This window comes from Canis lupus, chromosome 3 (assembly GCF_011100685.1).
Source record: "Canis lupus familiaris isolate Mischka breed German Shepherd chromosome 3, alternate assembly UU_Cfam_GSD_1.0, whole genome shotgun sequence".
Lineage (NCBI taxonomy): Eukaryota > Metazoa > Chordata > Mammalia > Carnivora > Canidae > Canis > Canis lupus.
This window is the reverse complement of record NC_049224.1, coordinates 5,675,876-5,693,041: the sequence shown is the minus strand read 5'-3', so window position 1 is coordinate 5,693,041 and position 17,166 is coordinate 5,675,876. Positions and strand designations below refer to the sequence as shown.

General features: G+C 33.6%; 1 long non-coding RNA gene across 11 annotated transcripts in view; it reads left to right on the top strand.

Moving 5' to 3' along the window:
- Nucleotides 1-17,166, top strand: part of LOC102156861 — a 147,706-nt gene that overhangs the window by 37,133 nt on the left and 93,407 nt on the right. For 9 of the 11 annotated variants that reach the window (XR_005356581.1, XR_005356578.1, XR_005356584.1 and 6 more), the window contains exons 2-3: nucleotides 12,589-13,110; nucleotides 16,969-17,079. This is a non-coding gene — a long non-coding RNA (uncharacterized LOC102156861). Of the gene's footprint in view, nucleotides 1-6,635; nucleotides 6,652-11,887; nucleotides 12,014-12,588; nucleotides 13,111-16,968; nucleotides 17,080-17,166 lie in introns of those variants that run through there. The other 2 variants (XR_005356586.1, XR_005356579.1) reach the window with 2 other exon arrangements.

The window sequence follows — 17,166 nt, the reverse complement described above, 5'->3', positions numbered from 1 at the left end:
TGGCTTACCACCTGATATCTCCACTCACTCAGGAATGCTCCATAGAAAACAATGACAAATAGCTGCAGACTTGCTCTGTGATTGGGGTAATTTAGGATTCTTTTTTATCAACACAATCCAAACATTAATGATTTGGCAATCTTTTCCTTATGATTAGCTACTCTTATTTTCCTACTATATTATTTTTCTTTTAAACTTATATCTCTGTTTTGTTCTTTAGGATGTGATTATTGGATAGTTCACTGTAATGCCATAGTTGATTTTAGAGCCTGAATGAAAGTTGCTTAACAATCTAACCAAACTCATATGTTCTAGAGATCCATGTCTAATGGACTCCACCTTGTCCCATTATTCTAATGGGCTGAAGAGTTGCAAGTCATCTCCATCCTGGAAAGTCACTCTCTGCATTTTAGCTCTTCAGGTTTTTGGTTTTATTTTGCCCTTCTGCTCTCTAGTAAGTTCACAATAGCTATGATTTTGTAGCATATCTCTCTTGCTTTCTGGGTTAGGTTGAGGACAATGGTCTCATAACTTTCCACATACTAATCAGAATTTAACAAATCTCCAACCTTCTTCTTCTGTTAAATAAATAGGTTAGTGTAATCATCATTATTTTCTAATCCTTCCTTCTGTTGTCCTATTAAAATAGGAAAAACAAAGGTCACGGTTGTTTATTTTTTTCTTGTAAGTCCGTGGTTTTTAGAGAGAATTCTATTCTTCTGTGGGGCTTCTACTTTTCCCACAGGACCAAGGAAGGGTATAAATGAGATCTTTCAAATTTTCCATGCAAATTATTTCCATTCCCAGCACTGCTTTAAGAATTATCTTGATTTCTGAAGTTATCTCTTTTTTTCAATAAAGAACATGTGTAAGTGTATTTTATGGTAATTATTATTTTCCTTAGTTTGGGAGTCCCTGATATTTTCTTTGGTCTAGTTTTATTTTATATGTTCATATTTTAATTTCATCAGATTTTATATGAAGGAGGTTTTCATAAACTGGCTTCACTTCTCTATTTGAATCCAGAAATTGCTAGTCTATTTTAAAAAACATAATTATCATGTAATCCACGTGATTATGTGTTTGTATGTGTGCATATAAAAAGTTAACTAATGTATAGACTAAAAATTTGGTAATTTATTGTCATTATACTTGAGGAAAACATATCCCCTTTGGTCACATTTCTTTTTTTGTCTAAAGCTAGTTTGATACCATTTGCACAAGGAAGCATAATCTCCTAAAAAGCAAGCAACAGTTATATATAACAATAATATGAGACCATGTAGGCAACTAGCAATGCCTACTATATCACATATTATGTACCTGAAATAATAAGATAGGTGGATCCTAATTAAAAGTTAATCAGACAAAATAGTCCAAATGTTCAGATTCTCTATTGTGCAATATTAAAACTTAAGAAATCAGAGACAAAAATCAGGTTTCCTGCTAAGGCACAGTTACAAATTAACATCATGTTAAAAATCTGTGCCAAATCATAGAGCACAGGGCCTACAGTGAGAATAATTGAAAAAAAAATGGAAAGGAAACATAAAACAAGTTTCAGATTTATAACTGAGAGTAACTGTCTACAATGTCCAATCTTCATTTCCTGTCATTTAACCACTTGTGGAGCTCAAAGCTTTGGGGGAAAAAGAAATCAAAAAATTTTTAAAGTTGTATTTTTCAAGCATAAAACAACTTTTATGTTTAATTTCACAATAATCCTAAGAAGTTGTTCTTCACAAAGGATGCTTAAAGTATATTCTTAATTATTCAGATGAAGGAACTGAAGCAGATTCTTAACATAGGAGTTTCAGCTAAAATATTTAGCTAATATCATGTGAAATATAAGAAACTCACCATTGGGTATTTTCAAAATAAGGCAAAGACCCAGTTAGGGATCGATTCTCATAAAGAAGTATAGTAAGAATTTGATTTAAAAATGTTTATTTATAGAGAACCGTGTTTTTAAAAAAAAAGTTGCTGTGGGCTGTTGACTTCCACCCTTCCTTCTTTTCATCAATGTCAACCAGGGAACCCACATCTCACTTAATACATCATGGAAAGCTCTCTATTAGAGAACTCACCTTCAAATATGATGTGGATGCCCTGAAGTAGGCTAGAAAATTGGACTGCAGTCTGATTCCCAGATAGAAAACCTAATGGCTGACAGCGAGCTAGTAAATTACTTTCATGATAAAGTGGAAGCGAATAGCTGTTGACTTGGGAATTACCCAGGACTACACACTGGTCAAGGTCCAGGACAACTTAAACAGTGATCAGTATAGACTGAAGGCCCATGTATTTCTGTCCTCCATAGCTCCCAGAATTCCCACGTAATCTCATCAAATGGGAAAACATCTGTAAGATTGGACTTTCCTGCCTCTTTCACGAGTGCCAACTTCTGTTTTGTTTTAAGAAAATAAAGAAATGACAAAATTTAGCTTCAGTGAGTTAAAATGAATATTCCTTCTATAAAAATGAAAGTCAGCATTTAAAATCATGAAAGTTAGCATCCTCTCAACAAGTTTGGTTCTGTAGTTTTCAACAATCTGTTATTATGACATATACCATTTTTTTAAATGCATGTATAGTTTCTTAATGCCAATATAATTATATTTATGTGTTGAAAAGCTTCATAAAAGGACCAATAAGGGAAGCAAAAGCAACTCTAATTTATCTACAAACCTTATTTTAAAATGCTATATTCTTATGTAATACATACTTTTTAAAACTGAGCAGTGAATAGTGTTTGTATTAGTTGAAACAAATGTGATAAAATAACACTGTGAAGGAAATATCTATAGAAACATAAATAATCTGGAAGGATCATCTAATAACCAAATTTCCAAAGTAAGTTAAATGAATAAATTGATTCTAAATGATTAGGTATACATTTCCAAGGGAATAATTTCTCTAAATTATCCTTTTAGAAAAAATATAAATTATCGACCTACATAATCATTGTAAATTGTCAACTCATCAGTTAGGTCTTGGCAAATGGCAATAATTACAATGATAACCAAAATGGGAGACCAAATTTGTGGGGCCATGTTTTGTTTGAAGGACTGAAGGTAAATATGGCAATAAAGTGTCTTGTTTTCATCATATTTATCCATGAAATCATTTGGTATATCAAATATGTTATTGCCTGTCAGCACAGCACAGCATGAAGTGGATATTTGGCGACTTTTCAATTAACTCAGCCAATGCAGTAAACCAAACCAGATAATTCAGGTTAAAAAAAAAACAAAAAAACAAAACACTTCTGAATTATCAGATCTGGCTGTCTGCATTAGGGACTAATTGAAAGCAGAAAGGACTGCTTGTCAAACACAGTCACTTAAAATTATTACAACTGATTAAACAGATCCCTCATTGCTAAATTACAAGACAAGTTAAATTTTAATAGCTATAAGAAGAACCTAAGGCAGGATCTCTATAATAAAATGGATTGGCTATTTAATGTCAGATACTAAGCACTCAATCTTATTATAATCAGCTGATTCAAGTGAGTAGTTCTAATATTTAAGCGAATAAAATAACCAGGCCATTATTGTGGGCAGTAAGAAGATAAAATCAGATAAAATTATACCTTTATAAACTTCAGTATTGAACTACTTTCACCATATTGAAATGCTTTGTGATTTTACTAGAAAGACTAGTATACAGTTACTGATTGTACTGTTCAACAGGTTATTGCATCTTAAAGTCATTATAATATAGAATTTCTTAGGATAATTTATTAAATTCATTCTGATTTTGTTAATTCAATTAACAATTGAATTAAAGTGAGAGGAAAAAACAAGATTCTTCACACCAAGCTCTTATTACTCAAATTAAGATGTTTCATTTTGATAATAAAAGATTATATAAATTTTAGAAAAATACTTAATAAACAATACAATTAATAAGATTTTAGAATACAAAATTGACTTTTTTATTTTGAAAAGAATGGGTTTGCTCTCTGAGGCAGTAACAGTGATGACCCTGAAGTATATTGTCAATATAAACCAGTGAGAATTCATCAAATAAAGTTCCTAAAATTAGTGCTTTTACATGAAAGTACATTTTGAAGTAATGCAATGGACCTTTTTTTTTTCTTGTAAATCTATGAGAGGAAAGTATATGTACAATTTTACTTCTATTTCTTTCTTTTTTTATAATTTCTTTATATATTTAAACGCATTGTTATATAGAAGCAATATGATATTCAACTTGACGTTGGATTACTATATATTCTTTGAAAATTAAATTATTCAATATAAAAGTAATCAGTTTTACATTATACCATTAATAATAATGAAGGCAGCAACAATTTTTAGAATTTCAATTTTATCACTTTAATCTTAGAATAAATGAAGGCTTTACTTCTTCAAACTCTGGGATTTTTATAAACTGATTCTAAAATGTAAAGAAGTAATTTATCTATTTTAATTCTTTCAAATCTTAGTGGACCTTCTAGTCATATTTCACACTGTACATATTTTACATTCACAAAAGAAGTGTCAGCAATGGTTTGGGGTCTTTGCTGTAGTATCAGGAGCATTTTTGGATATATTTTTCTGTCATTTCTTCTCATAACATTAACTCCCAGGATTGGTAGAAATTCACCAGATCCGAGATGAATAAAAAACCAACTGAAGATTTTGTATAGAACCAAGTACCTACACTTCACACTGTAAATACCATTTATTATGTAATGAGTGACCTGTATGAAAAAGGTGTAGCTACACTGAATAATGGGAGCTAGTACATCCCATTAGAGGCTGTATGACCAACTAGGGATGACAGCTCAAAGAATCCCAAGCTGATGGCTTCGCTGACATGAGCTAGTGCATACCTAGTCAGCCTCATTTTTGTGACATGTCCCAGTTCAGCTTGACGGGGACACCAGAAGCTGTGCCTGGAAGTCACAAGGTATCTATTACACTATTAATGTATATGCTTTTTTGTTCTCAGATCTGTGTGTATTTTTTTTAATTCTAAGTGAATTTGAACTGGATGAAGCCTATTATGTTTGATGTGTTTGACTATTTGAAATCAAGACCACTGCTTCTTACAGGGCAGAGAATTTAAAAAACTAACTCCTATAACTTAAAAGTAATACCATCCACAAAATATCAAGTTTGTATCCAACTACATAAAGAAAAAGTCCAAGATAACAAGAAACAATATGGACTTAAACATTCAATTAAATTAATAACCTGCTCTACTGTTCCGGAACTGTCCTTTTCAGATTATATTTAGTGTGTTTATAGAACCAAACTGATTACTTTTTTGGATATTATTTCACTTCTAAATTTCCTTTTGGGCTAGTGGGATTTGGGGGGAAATGTCTTTGCTAATTTCAAAAAACTGTTTAAATTAATTCACGTCAATTCAAATACCTCGAGAGATTTCCTATGTATAGATCTCATACCTGTTGCTGAAGATATATAATTCATGTTTCTCAAGAGCTTAGTTTCAATGTAATGGCAATTTGTGAATGTGTGTGCATGTGTGACTTCAGCTACTATAGCTCATAGCCTGAAAAATTAAGTATGAAATCTCTAAGTCCATGAAAAAGTATAGAGTGAGGTGACTAAATACATTTTTATTGTCCAAACACTGATTGATTTAAAAGAAAATGATTTCTACTAATTTTGTTTAGTTTGCTTTAGAACACTCCATTCAGTTCATTTTTCCCTAGGTATATTATTACAGGTACCCTTTCCAAGAACAAATGAAGAACCAAGCTTACTTGAATATCAATATTCAGTTAATCCTAGGAAGGATGTATTAGGTTCAATATTAAATACTTAGTGTCTATATCATCAGGTTTTTATGGCTAAATCTAATATGCATATTTTGTGAAATTGATAGAACTTAACAATTGAGGTCTATATAGTTAAGAAAATACAGCAAAATATAGCTGCATGTATTTGGGTAGAATTCAAAGATGACAAGATAGAAATTAACAAAAACTTGACTTTATACTTAATAAACAGAAGAAAAGTTTTCAATAAATCTTTTTTAGCTACTAAAATAAAAAAAAATGCTCCTTAACTTCACACCATTCTCTAAGAAACCGGTCCCAATAACCAAGTTTTATTTTATAAAGATGAAGCTCCATGCTCTATGTTTGCAACATAAATCATAGTATATATAAAGTCCTTAAAATTCTATAATCATGGTGCAGTGAATACAAGCTATGATCCAAAGAAGTCAGTTACCTGGAAATTAGTATCATCCTATGGTTAGAATACAAGGAAAACACAAGAAAATACAATTCATTATTAAGTTATAAATTTGACCTTTATATGTCCCTTTGGGTTATTCTTAGTATATATTAGTTGTATGTAGTTATTTGAAGTTTTATAGAAAACAGAATAATGCAAGATATGTGAAATTAATAATCTAACATTGCTTTTTTGGCTGTCTTTCATGCAACATCCTTGGGATTTAATTTACTTATCAGATGGTACCAAATCAGAGTTCGAACAATATTTTTCCAGAAGAAGTGAATTATATTATGCAGCTATAATTCTGACAGTAGAAAAAGAATTATTTCTAAATAATTAATAGCATTTTCCCCCTTTCTTTATCTGAAAGATTGCTCAAGTCATGTTCCCCGAAGGTTTCACTGTTCCATGGAGACAAAGTTGACAGGTGATGGCTAGATATTTTTAATTAGGAGAAACCCCAAAGTAAAGAGCTTTCCAGAAAGAGTAGCAGCTAGCCCCAGTAAACAATATTTGACACCTGCTTTGTTAAATTACAATGAACACCTGCCATTTGCCACTCAGAATGCTTACTGCTCACTAATTTCAAGTAAAAACTAAAAAGTTAGAGACTTCAAATCGGTAGGAGGTTTAAAGTTAAATAATAATCTTAACTTTTGTCTTCATCAGATTTTATTCCACAAGTAGCATATGAATCTATTTGCTTTCCAAAAAATTAAAATTTTCCATTAAGCCTAAGATCCCATTTGATCACCAAGTTTGATCTTAATTTGAATATTAACTTAAAATTGAGAGGCCTGTAACTTGCCATTTGGCTAAAATGATGTTTCCTATAGGGAAAATCATGAATAATTTACCCTGTATCTCCCTAGACTTTGTTTTTAATGGTAATTCATCCCTTCTCTCAATAAATATTTATGCAGTTGACAGACAATAAGCTAATTAAGAAAAGTACATAATACGTTAGAAAATAAGTATCATAAATTTCTGAGAAAAACTAATTGACAGTTCCTTTGTTGAGACAGATTACACTTTAAACAGAGTGGACAGGGTAGACTTTATAGGAAAGTTTTATTAGAAGAAACAATGAGACCAAAGTGAGGAAGCCTGCCATGGACATGTGGAAAGAGAACATGCCAGGTAGAGGCAAGAGGAAATAGAAAGGCCTTATAATGGTAGAAATCCTGGCATGTTTGAAGGCAAGCAAGATAACAAGTATGGCTGCATTAGGGTTGGGGAGTAGGAAAGGAATTGGTAGGCCTGGTTACAAAATCTGCATGGCCCAATGCCAAATGAAAATGTCGAGTTCCTTATTTAAACAACTGAAAAAAAGTACTGGAGAGGACACTGTATTTAAAACTTTTTCCTTTCTTCCCATGGTCTTTCTTGACTTGTCACATTATTTCCTATTTACTTTTTAATATTGACCTAGGTAGGGGGATCCCTGGGTGGTTCAGTGGCTTAGTGCCTACCTTTGGCCCAGGGCATGATCCTAGAGTCTCTGGATTGAGTCCTGCATGGGGCTCCCTGCATGGAGCCTGCTTCTCCCTCTACCTCTCTCTCTCTCTCTCTCTCTCTCTCACTTTCTCTCTCTGTGTCTCTCAAGAATAAATAAATAACAAATCTTAAAAAAAATATATATTGACCTAGGTAAAGAAAAATTAAACTTTTATAGACTATATTATATAACAGCAGTTTTAAATACAAATGTAAGGACACTGAATGCATATGTGGAATCACTGAAGTTACACAATATGCATTTTATTATCTCATACATGTATGAGATGTATATCTTGATGTAGGTCATGTGTATTTTGATGTAGATACACCAGAACAGCATAACAAACTCAACTATTTTTCATTTCCTGATATACAAAAGTTCTCCCAACCCTCTCTACCTTCAGCTTAATGACAAGTAAAGATGGACGGAAAAGGAAAGAAACGATAGGTTGACATGTCATAACCATTCCTTCTTCCTTCATCTCTAGTGTAAAAGGTTAGCTAATATAGGAGTATTTCATGTCAATAGGAACATGAGGATGAAGGAATGAGAGGGTTCCTTAGTCATGTGTGTTTCTTAGAACATAACACCATTGCCTTTTTCCCTTTCAAAGTAAGTTCTTGTTCAAATGGAAGAGCTGCCTCTTAGGACTGTCAGCACGATTCTGCTTGCACAGTCACAGACACAACACAGCTACCTTCTTCTCCCTTTGGATCTTGTGAAGATCCAGGCACCATGCAAGGGCTGGAATTCTGTGTTCATGGATCACTGCAAAGGTTATATGAGGATACCAGAGGGGGGAACGGCTGCAAGGAACAGTAGACATATTGTGTGAATCTCCTCACTTGCTTCATAAGCCATTGGACTTCACTTATAAATCACGTGTTGAGGGATAAAGTCATTAAGAAGGCAGCAGAGTGTTATATCAAACACAGGCTGTGAGTGGCTACATGGGTCAGATGCCCATGAAGCTGCCCTGGCAGGAGGAATGAAAACCGAAAGTTAATGAAGGGGCCAGTTGAGTTTGGCCTTGTAAGTCATTATAAGATTTTGAATTTATCCAAACTGAGACTGAAATCCACTCTAGGGTCTAATGGGCAGAGTGGTCATGCTGACGTGTTACATCAAAATTTAGGACAGTTCTCTCCATTTGCTGAAACTTTAGCAATTTAGCCCTCTGCAAAATGCCCCAATTATTTTGAGGGTCAACAGGGTATACTTCCTACATTTTGTGCTTCTAGAAATTTGTAGAGCTCCACCAGGCCATTGTGACACTTCTAATTCTTTTTCTAGTCATGGTGATTCATAAGTACCACTTCAGGAATCTCAAGCTATGTAATAATCTTTAAGAGAGGGTTCCCAAGGGATCCCTGGGTGGCGCAGCGGTTTGGCGCCTGCCTTTGGCCCAGGGCGCGATCCTGGAGACCCGGGATCGAATCCCACATCGGGCTCCCGGTGCATGGAGCCTGCTTCTCCCTCTGCCTGTGTCTCTGCCTCTCTCTCTCTCTCTCTATGTGACTATCATAAATAAATAAAATTTAAAAAAAAAAAAAAAAAAAAAAAAAAAAAAAAAAAGAGAGGGTTCCCAATAATACAGTATTATGCCCCAGTGTACTTCAGAGTTTAATAAAATCACTTTTGCATTAAAAGAACTGCACATGAAATCCATGGGACTAAACCCACATTTAGGAAGAAAAAAGAAGGACTAGGTTCAAATAATTAGTTTTGTAGTATACCAAAATCCTATTCCTTTATTAAGGTCATCCTACATGATATGCTCCCTCTGAGGTTCTTGATACATGCTTGGATATGGATTTTTGTCATTTTCTGCTGGGACGATCATTTCTATTAACATCAGCTCAATTAATTCCTTTTTTTCTCAGTCAGACTTTAGCAAAGAGAAGTTGCCCAGTCTGGTCTTTAACTCTAGGTTTCTGATGCTTTAGAAAAATATTGATTTAAGACTTAAAGTCATTGAATTTGACTGAATTCCAAAAACTTACTTCTCTCCATCATTGTAAATAGCTTTCAGAGCAGAAATGTCCTAAAACTAGATCCTGTCAATCTAGTCAAGAAGACTTCTAGAAACTACCTGAAGTGGTAGGGTTGTGGCAACTTAATCTCTAAAACTGTTGTTTCTTCAAGTTTTATTGTTTTTCAAGTTTTATATATTAATATCTTGAAGCCATCACATCATAGTACCAATGAGTTCCTGACAGAGAATTTTCCCACATAGCCAACACTGAAAACGTGTCCGCTGGTCATAATAATGGCCCGAGTATCAGACAAAACAAAACAAAAAAGAAGTCATATGGGTTTAAATTTTGGATTCTAGGAACTGGCTTGTTTATGCCTAATTATCTGAGTAATCATTACTAAAGAGCCTTAGATTTTGACAGGAGACCAGGAACTCTTATAGTTGTTGGGCTAGTCTTCTAACCCTCTTTCTGATAACACCTTTTTTTGCTAAATTTCCTAAATGTCCTTGATTTCTGTTTCCCTTGAAAACAAGAAGTACTTCATTCTAGAACCTTAAATGACTGTTATCACCTATAGATTGTAAAGTATAAAGCATCCTTCCAAGGTTTTCAGGGACTCCATGAGTAGACCTGAATTCCGCCTTCCAGATTTATCTCCCATATGGTTTATCACAAATATACAGATGGTCAGCCATTTCCAAGTCTTCTACTTATGTTCACACTGTTTCCCATTGATTCTGTTGATTGAAAGTATAATTTCCCAAAGGCCCACCTCAAATTAAAATTGTTGATAAAGCCTTTCTCAAATTCCCCATTTTTCAATTATTTAATGAACATCTTTAGAACATTAATATGTGGAACTCATTGTTCCAAACACTTAATCCTCCTGCTAATATGTCACAGATATTGTCACGCCCTCATTTTATAGATAAAGAGACTCCGGCACAAAAAGGTTGAGTTACTTGCTTAGAAGTAATGCAACTTTCCTGCTTCAATTCCAAGTTCTTAATAAATGTCCTGTTATTCCTCAAAATAAAACTTTCCTAACTTCTACTTCTTTATTAGTTTGCTCCTTCAGAGTACTTATTTAATTTTCCTTGAATTATAGGAAATAATAAAACTCCTATTCCAATGGTATTTTAAGCACATGAAATCAGAAACTGCATGCCATACTTAGCAGTATTTCCTACAGCATTTAATTCAGTTTTACTGAATCAAAATTAATAAGCAAATCAAGGTAACTTTCAAGTTTTATAGATTCATTATTTTCTATAGTTTCATAGTAGAAGTTCTTGCAATATAATGGCGTTCATGGTTGGTTTTGTTTTACGCTGTTTACTTTGCATGTTGCAGGTTTGTTCAGGAAAGTGTTACTGTACAATATTATATGTGCTTTTATTTATTATATAATACTATTATTATTATTGTTTATGTACAGGGAAACATGTTACGGAAGTTAAGTAATTTGCCTATTTCACATGCAGATGTATATATATTTTATAATATGTAACTGCATAACATTAATGTCAATGATAATGGATAAAACATTTTTTAAAAGACATTAATGTAATATTATATACACTACTAACAGAGAGGTAGAACTACCAATAAAAACTATACTATGCCCTGCTATATGAGAAAATGAACTGCTGGAGATAAAGATTTTCTTTTTAACAAATAGTCAGTGAAAATTTAAAATAAAAAATTTACTATTATTAGTGGACAATTAACATATGACTTTACATCTGTGTAGGTTTCCATACTCTAGAAAACACACTCTGGTGATACTAAGCTCACCTTTGAGACCTCTCTTCTGACAGCCAGAAAAAGACTTTGAGTTACTAACAGTGCCAACTCTATAAAAAAAAAATGAAGAATCTTGACTTCCAGTCCCAAGATCTCTCCAAGTAATTCTCCATCCACAAAAATAATTTACACAAATTTCCAGGGAAATAATTCATTTCCCTTTTATTCTGAAGAAAGCAACATTCCTGCTGGGTGGCTGACAGCAGGTGTTAATTCTGCAAGTACTAATTTAACATAGCAGGTGTCAAATACACTGGGTATTAACTGCATGGTTGCTACAAAGTGATGACAATCACTAAATGAGCTCCTATTAGGTGGCCACTGGCACTTGCAGGCCTTCTGCTCGATTTTATTACTCACCTGAGTTTCATCCGTAGGTACATCACATGGAAGCCTGTCACTCAGGAGTTTATAAAGTAATGATCATCTACTTCAGGGATATGGACATTTTCTCTATCTCCATCATTTCCTCTTTTCAGTCACATATGATGTGACATATCAGGGTAATTATAATCATTTTAATTTTTTTAAATGATGAATAATACTGTAGGAAAATTGCCAGCAGCTGCTTCAAAATTAACTTCTTTCCCAAAATATTGCCAACCACCTGCTCCCATCCCAGTCCTCTCCCCACTACTTATAAGTAATCTGGAAAAATATGCACACAAACACTTAAAACCTGCCATAATTTATGAGAAATATAATTTCTTGGAAGAACCATTTAAATTTATGCCTTGTCATTTAATCGATATTTTTGGTGTTGGTAAAATATTCTTTCTAACCTAGTGTCTGATTTTCAACATATAAATTCTAGATGTTTTCCACAACTGATGACATTTTTATACAATGCTCATGCTAATAATATCTCACAACATTTTGTTTAAATACTTAGCTGTGTTTTCACTAGTTGTTAACTTTCATGCTTCCATGTTCAAGTTTTGGTTATTCTTTTCCAATAATGTATTTGTTGTTAATAAGTCCACTTTGCATTCTTTCTTAAAGCACAAGTCTCTCATTTTTGCACTCCATCCTCACCCAGCAACTTACTTACTTTTACTTGTTTTGTCCTTTTCTTTAGGAATGGCTAAAAGCAGAGGAGACAGAGACCACAGCTGTTTGTAGATGGGACACGCATGTCCGAGATATTACTGATTTTCTGGAGGAAGTCGCCAAATGACTGAGAGATATTTTCAAATTACTTTCTTTTAATACAAAGAAATTTTATTGTTCAGGTTCACTTAACCTACCCTTAAATCTCCTCAACCTTTAGGTATTCGGCTGCAGCTGATAGATATAACAATATATGGTGTAAATTAATTGAGTTTTCATCTAAATCACCAGGCTCAAATTCTTTGAAACATCTACTCGCAGATAAAATCTATGCAAAGTCTGTCAGCTGTCAGCTTTTTACTATTCTTGTATAGTTGGTTAACAACCGTGTTCCGAAGCTGAGTGAAAGCTGAATTTGTCAGGCTTTTGTGAAACAAAGAACTCAAATTCAGAAGCCTTACCATGAGAATAAAGCCACCTACAGGGATGTTTTATACGAGTTTGATCTCAAAGAAATGAGATGGGGTGCTGAGAGAGGTGCCAAAGACAGGTAAGGGCAAAAGTCAGTGATAAGAATACCAACGTCCAGGGGAGCAAATCCCAACGTTACCTTTTATTTTTCTCTAATCAACCAATATGCAGTTTATGACTCAGTGCATGACAGCCCATTTGTGATGCTCTTTAGAGAGGTCTTACTTCATGAGAGGAAAGTAAGCCTGATGTCTTTGAAATGGAGATCTAAAAATGTAATGAGAATGTACTCTTCAGATCATAAATGTATTTTATGTAAGATCCTCTTTCATCACGGAGAGCTTATTGTGTAGACAAAAAAGAGTGCTATGGAGCCCTTATTTTAAAAGGACTTCTAAACATAGCTACCCTGCCCCCTCCCCAAACTGTGAAATGAGATGAATTAGCTAGCCAAGGCTCCTTTAGCAGTGGTTATCACATTTATGGAATCATGCCATTATAACAGGCTTTCTAAATCATAACGGGAAGCTGAGCCTTGATTGCAGGGTTGGCAAATGTGGGCCAAGAAAAGTCTCTAGATACACTGATTTAGAAATTGTTAGCAACTGTGATATATATAGATATAGATATAGATATATAGATATAGATATGTAAATCAGGGTATATTAAATATAATACTTAATGTAAAAATATATAATTTATATATATATTTATTTGTATATGTGTATATATAAATAACATAATAAAAACTGTTTAGCCCATGAGGTTTGCATTCATTTATCCTGAAACTAGGATGATGCCATAATGCTAAAGGTCAACTAAGTCAGACCTTAACCACTAATTATGATTTCATCAACAACATCTAGCTGTTATCCATGATAAGAAGTAAAAGAATCTACCTCTATAGAGGTTTCATGTAAATACTGTGGTGCCCAGCAAACTATACTTTCTGATATTAAATGAGATATTTGACAAATAATAGTCTTATGAAAAAACACGTCCTCTTAATGTATAAAAAACGGAATCTTAAATGTGGAAATGACCAAAATTCCATCTTTTGCATAGAGGATCTGAAGATGGCTACTTCATGAGAAACCACATAATTACTTCCACCTACTTTAAAACATTTGTTTTAGTTTCTCTTATTTCCCAAAGCATGCTTTTATTATTTTTGTCCTGTTGCTGATTTTACTATTTCACACTAAGTCAAATCTTACTCAAAAGCCAACCAAATCTTGGATAAAATTCAAGATTACAGTCAAGGCAAATATTCCTGTATAAACATAGAAGTCAGACTCATAGAAACACAGAAAGACACACGAAGACACACTACTGCACACACTTCCCTTGTCAATATACATACAGATTTAGGCATAGACAGTGATTTCTCTTACTAGAACATGGAAAATCAATAGCGTAACAAAGAGACCTTTGAAAACATCTGACCCCATAATTTACCTGGTTCATTTCTGCAATTCCAGAAAAGTAAGCAATTATAAAATCCAAAACAGGTTGTTACTTTGTCTTTTCCAGAAGATCTTCTTAAGTTCCTTAAACCCTTTTCTTTTCTTATTTCATCATTCATAGATAGTAAATTTGTGTTTGGTTACATATAATTTGGAACAAATTCTAAAATTACATAGATTATGGGTATGCGTGATGTCCTGATACGGACATCATGATATGGGTTTGCAAGTATTATAAGGGTTTGCAATTTTTATAAGCAATGATATATCCCTTACCTATCCGTGGAAGGGATGTAAGTTAGCTTTGGCATACAGAATAAAAAGACGGAAAGGGAAAACATTTTTAAAAGATGATACTTATTTTTAAGAGTTAATTGCTACAGTTCTCCACTACTGAAGGTTATCTCTTTCCTTAACCTCACTAAAGTCATTATCACGTTATTCTTATGCCACTACTGTTTACACAGAAGTGTAACACTTCTCTGCAAGCTTTGTGAAAATAGGATCATTGTCCAATCAATTTCTGTATCCTTCACAGATGTCCATGCCTACTCTCTACCCTCTATATTACAGACTTTCCATAATTATTCAATATAGTTTTAAGCTCTACAGAAGACAGGCAGGTAAGAAAACAAAAGCTCTACAGATGACAGGCAGGCAGGTAAGAAAATTACAAGATGGGCTTAGGTTGTTCTCATTAAAAACAACAAAAATAATAGCATGAAAGTTAATGTGTAAAACAAATACTTTCCTCACACTGAGTTCTAGAAGAACTGTACCAAATGGGTACTCACATAAGGGGGAATGGGACTTAATGAATGATATACTTAATTATAATTTCCCAAGACAAAATACACTTCTCAGGTAGATACTTCTTACAAAAAAAAAATATAAAAGTCAAGAACAACTAAAAACTCAGGGATACCATTTTGGCGAGTTAACACTTGACAAGGACAGAACGATGAGAATGTAGAAAGCCTGCCTGTTTTAAATGTCAGTCTTGGAAAACTTGTGACAAGTGTTCAAAGCCAATGTATAGATCAATTCTCTGCAGGATTCATACTGAATGTGAATTGGTTCACAATATTCTATTTCGTTGCTATATAAACAGGTTCCAGATATTGGATTCGTTAATTTTTCTTGCATTTAGATTTTCAATGAACATCTGCCAACCACAGCAGGCTGAGAAATATGAGCTCATGATGAAAATAAATTGCAAATTCCAAGAGCTATGAGGAGCTCCAGAAGCATGTACTCTTAGACATGAGAGTAAAGGATTTCAATGAGCAAATAATACATAAATTTAGCAGCTAATGTGCATAAGATGAGAACCCCAACCATCTACCAACACTCTTTTCTTGAAGGGAGTAAATTTAGTATTTTGGAGTCAAAGGCTCTTTAGAGGACTTAATAAAATTATGTGCCACTAACTTAGGAAAACACACAAACACAAAATATTTCATACCTTTGGATACCTTACGCTTTTCTTGGCTTCCTCCACTCTAGCCATCATAGCCTCTTTGTTGTTTTCTCAACTAGAACCACTCGGGGACTTTGCAGTGACAATGCCATCGCCAGTAATGATCCTCCTGGAGTTATCTTTTCTGGCTTGCTTTCGCTTCTTTCAAGTCCCTGCTCAAATGCCCCTTCTCATCTGGATGACCTCAAAAGATCTATGTAAAACTTTATTATCTTCACCATCCCCTACTCTCCAGACACCCCCTTATTTTGTTCTATAATTGTAGCACTGTGTAAATGTTATGCATTGTAATTGTTATTTTTACTCTTTATTTTATATTTCCTAATTGAAAATCAGATCCACAAGGTTAGGAATTTTTATATAGTTTTCTGTTCAGTCTTATATCCATGATACTTAGTAGATAACCCTAAATATGTATGGAATGAATGAATACTATTCAAGCAGGTAGTAAAGTATGGTGCTAAAGAATAACTTTTTTTTTTAAACAAATGGATATGGATGAGTCTTGGTATTTGTAGCCCTTTAGTGAGTCTACGGACAAGCAGCTTTAGATCTTTTAGCTTCTGTTTGTGTTAACTTACAGAAGGATGTTAAGAAAGCCTACAGTTATTTAGGGTTCAGAAACAGAATGCTGTCTCTTTCCACATATCCCCTCCTCTTTCTTCCAACTTGTGTAGAGAACTGATCTTCCTCAGACAAATCATGAATTTTTCTGCAGTATAATGTGACAAGCACAAAAAGGCAGAGTCATTAACACTTGAAGAGAAAGAAAATTACTTAGATAAAGAGATTAAGCCAATCTAAATTACTAAATTCTGAGGACAAAAAAGGATGAAAGTAAATAGAATAAGTAGAAAGTAGTTCCGGGGGAGAGAAATTAAGATGTTATCGGTGAGTAAAAAGTTTCAGAGAAGTTCAAATTGTGAAAATTAAGGTACTGAGAAATGTTGCCAGAGGTTATGAACTGCATTTTTTTTTTTTTTTTTTTTAGCGTCTTCGGAGTAAGGATTGGAATGACTCTCTTTTTCCTTGTAGCTGATGAAACTGAGTGGTTTGAATGGTTTCCAGGTAACAACAGACAGATGCTGACTCCAGAATGAATGTGAGTTACACATATAAAAAGCCTAGTACATTGCATGGTCTACTATTACTATTCAATAAATTCTGGGTATTAATAGGGTAAAAAATA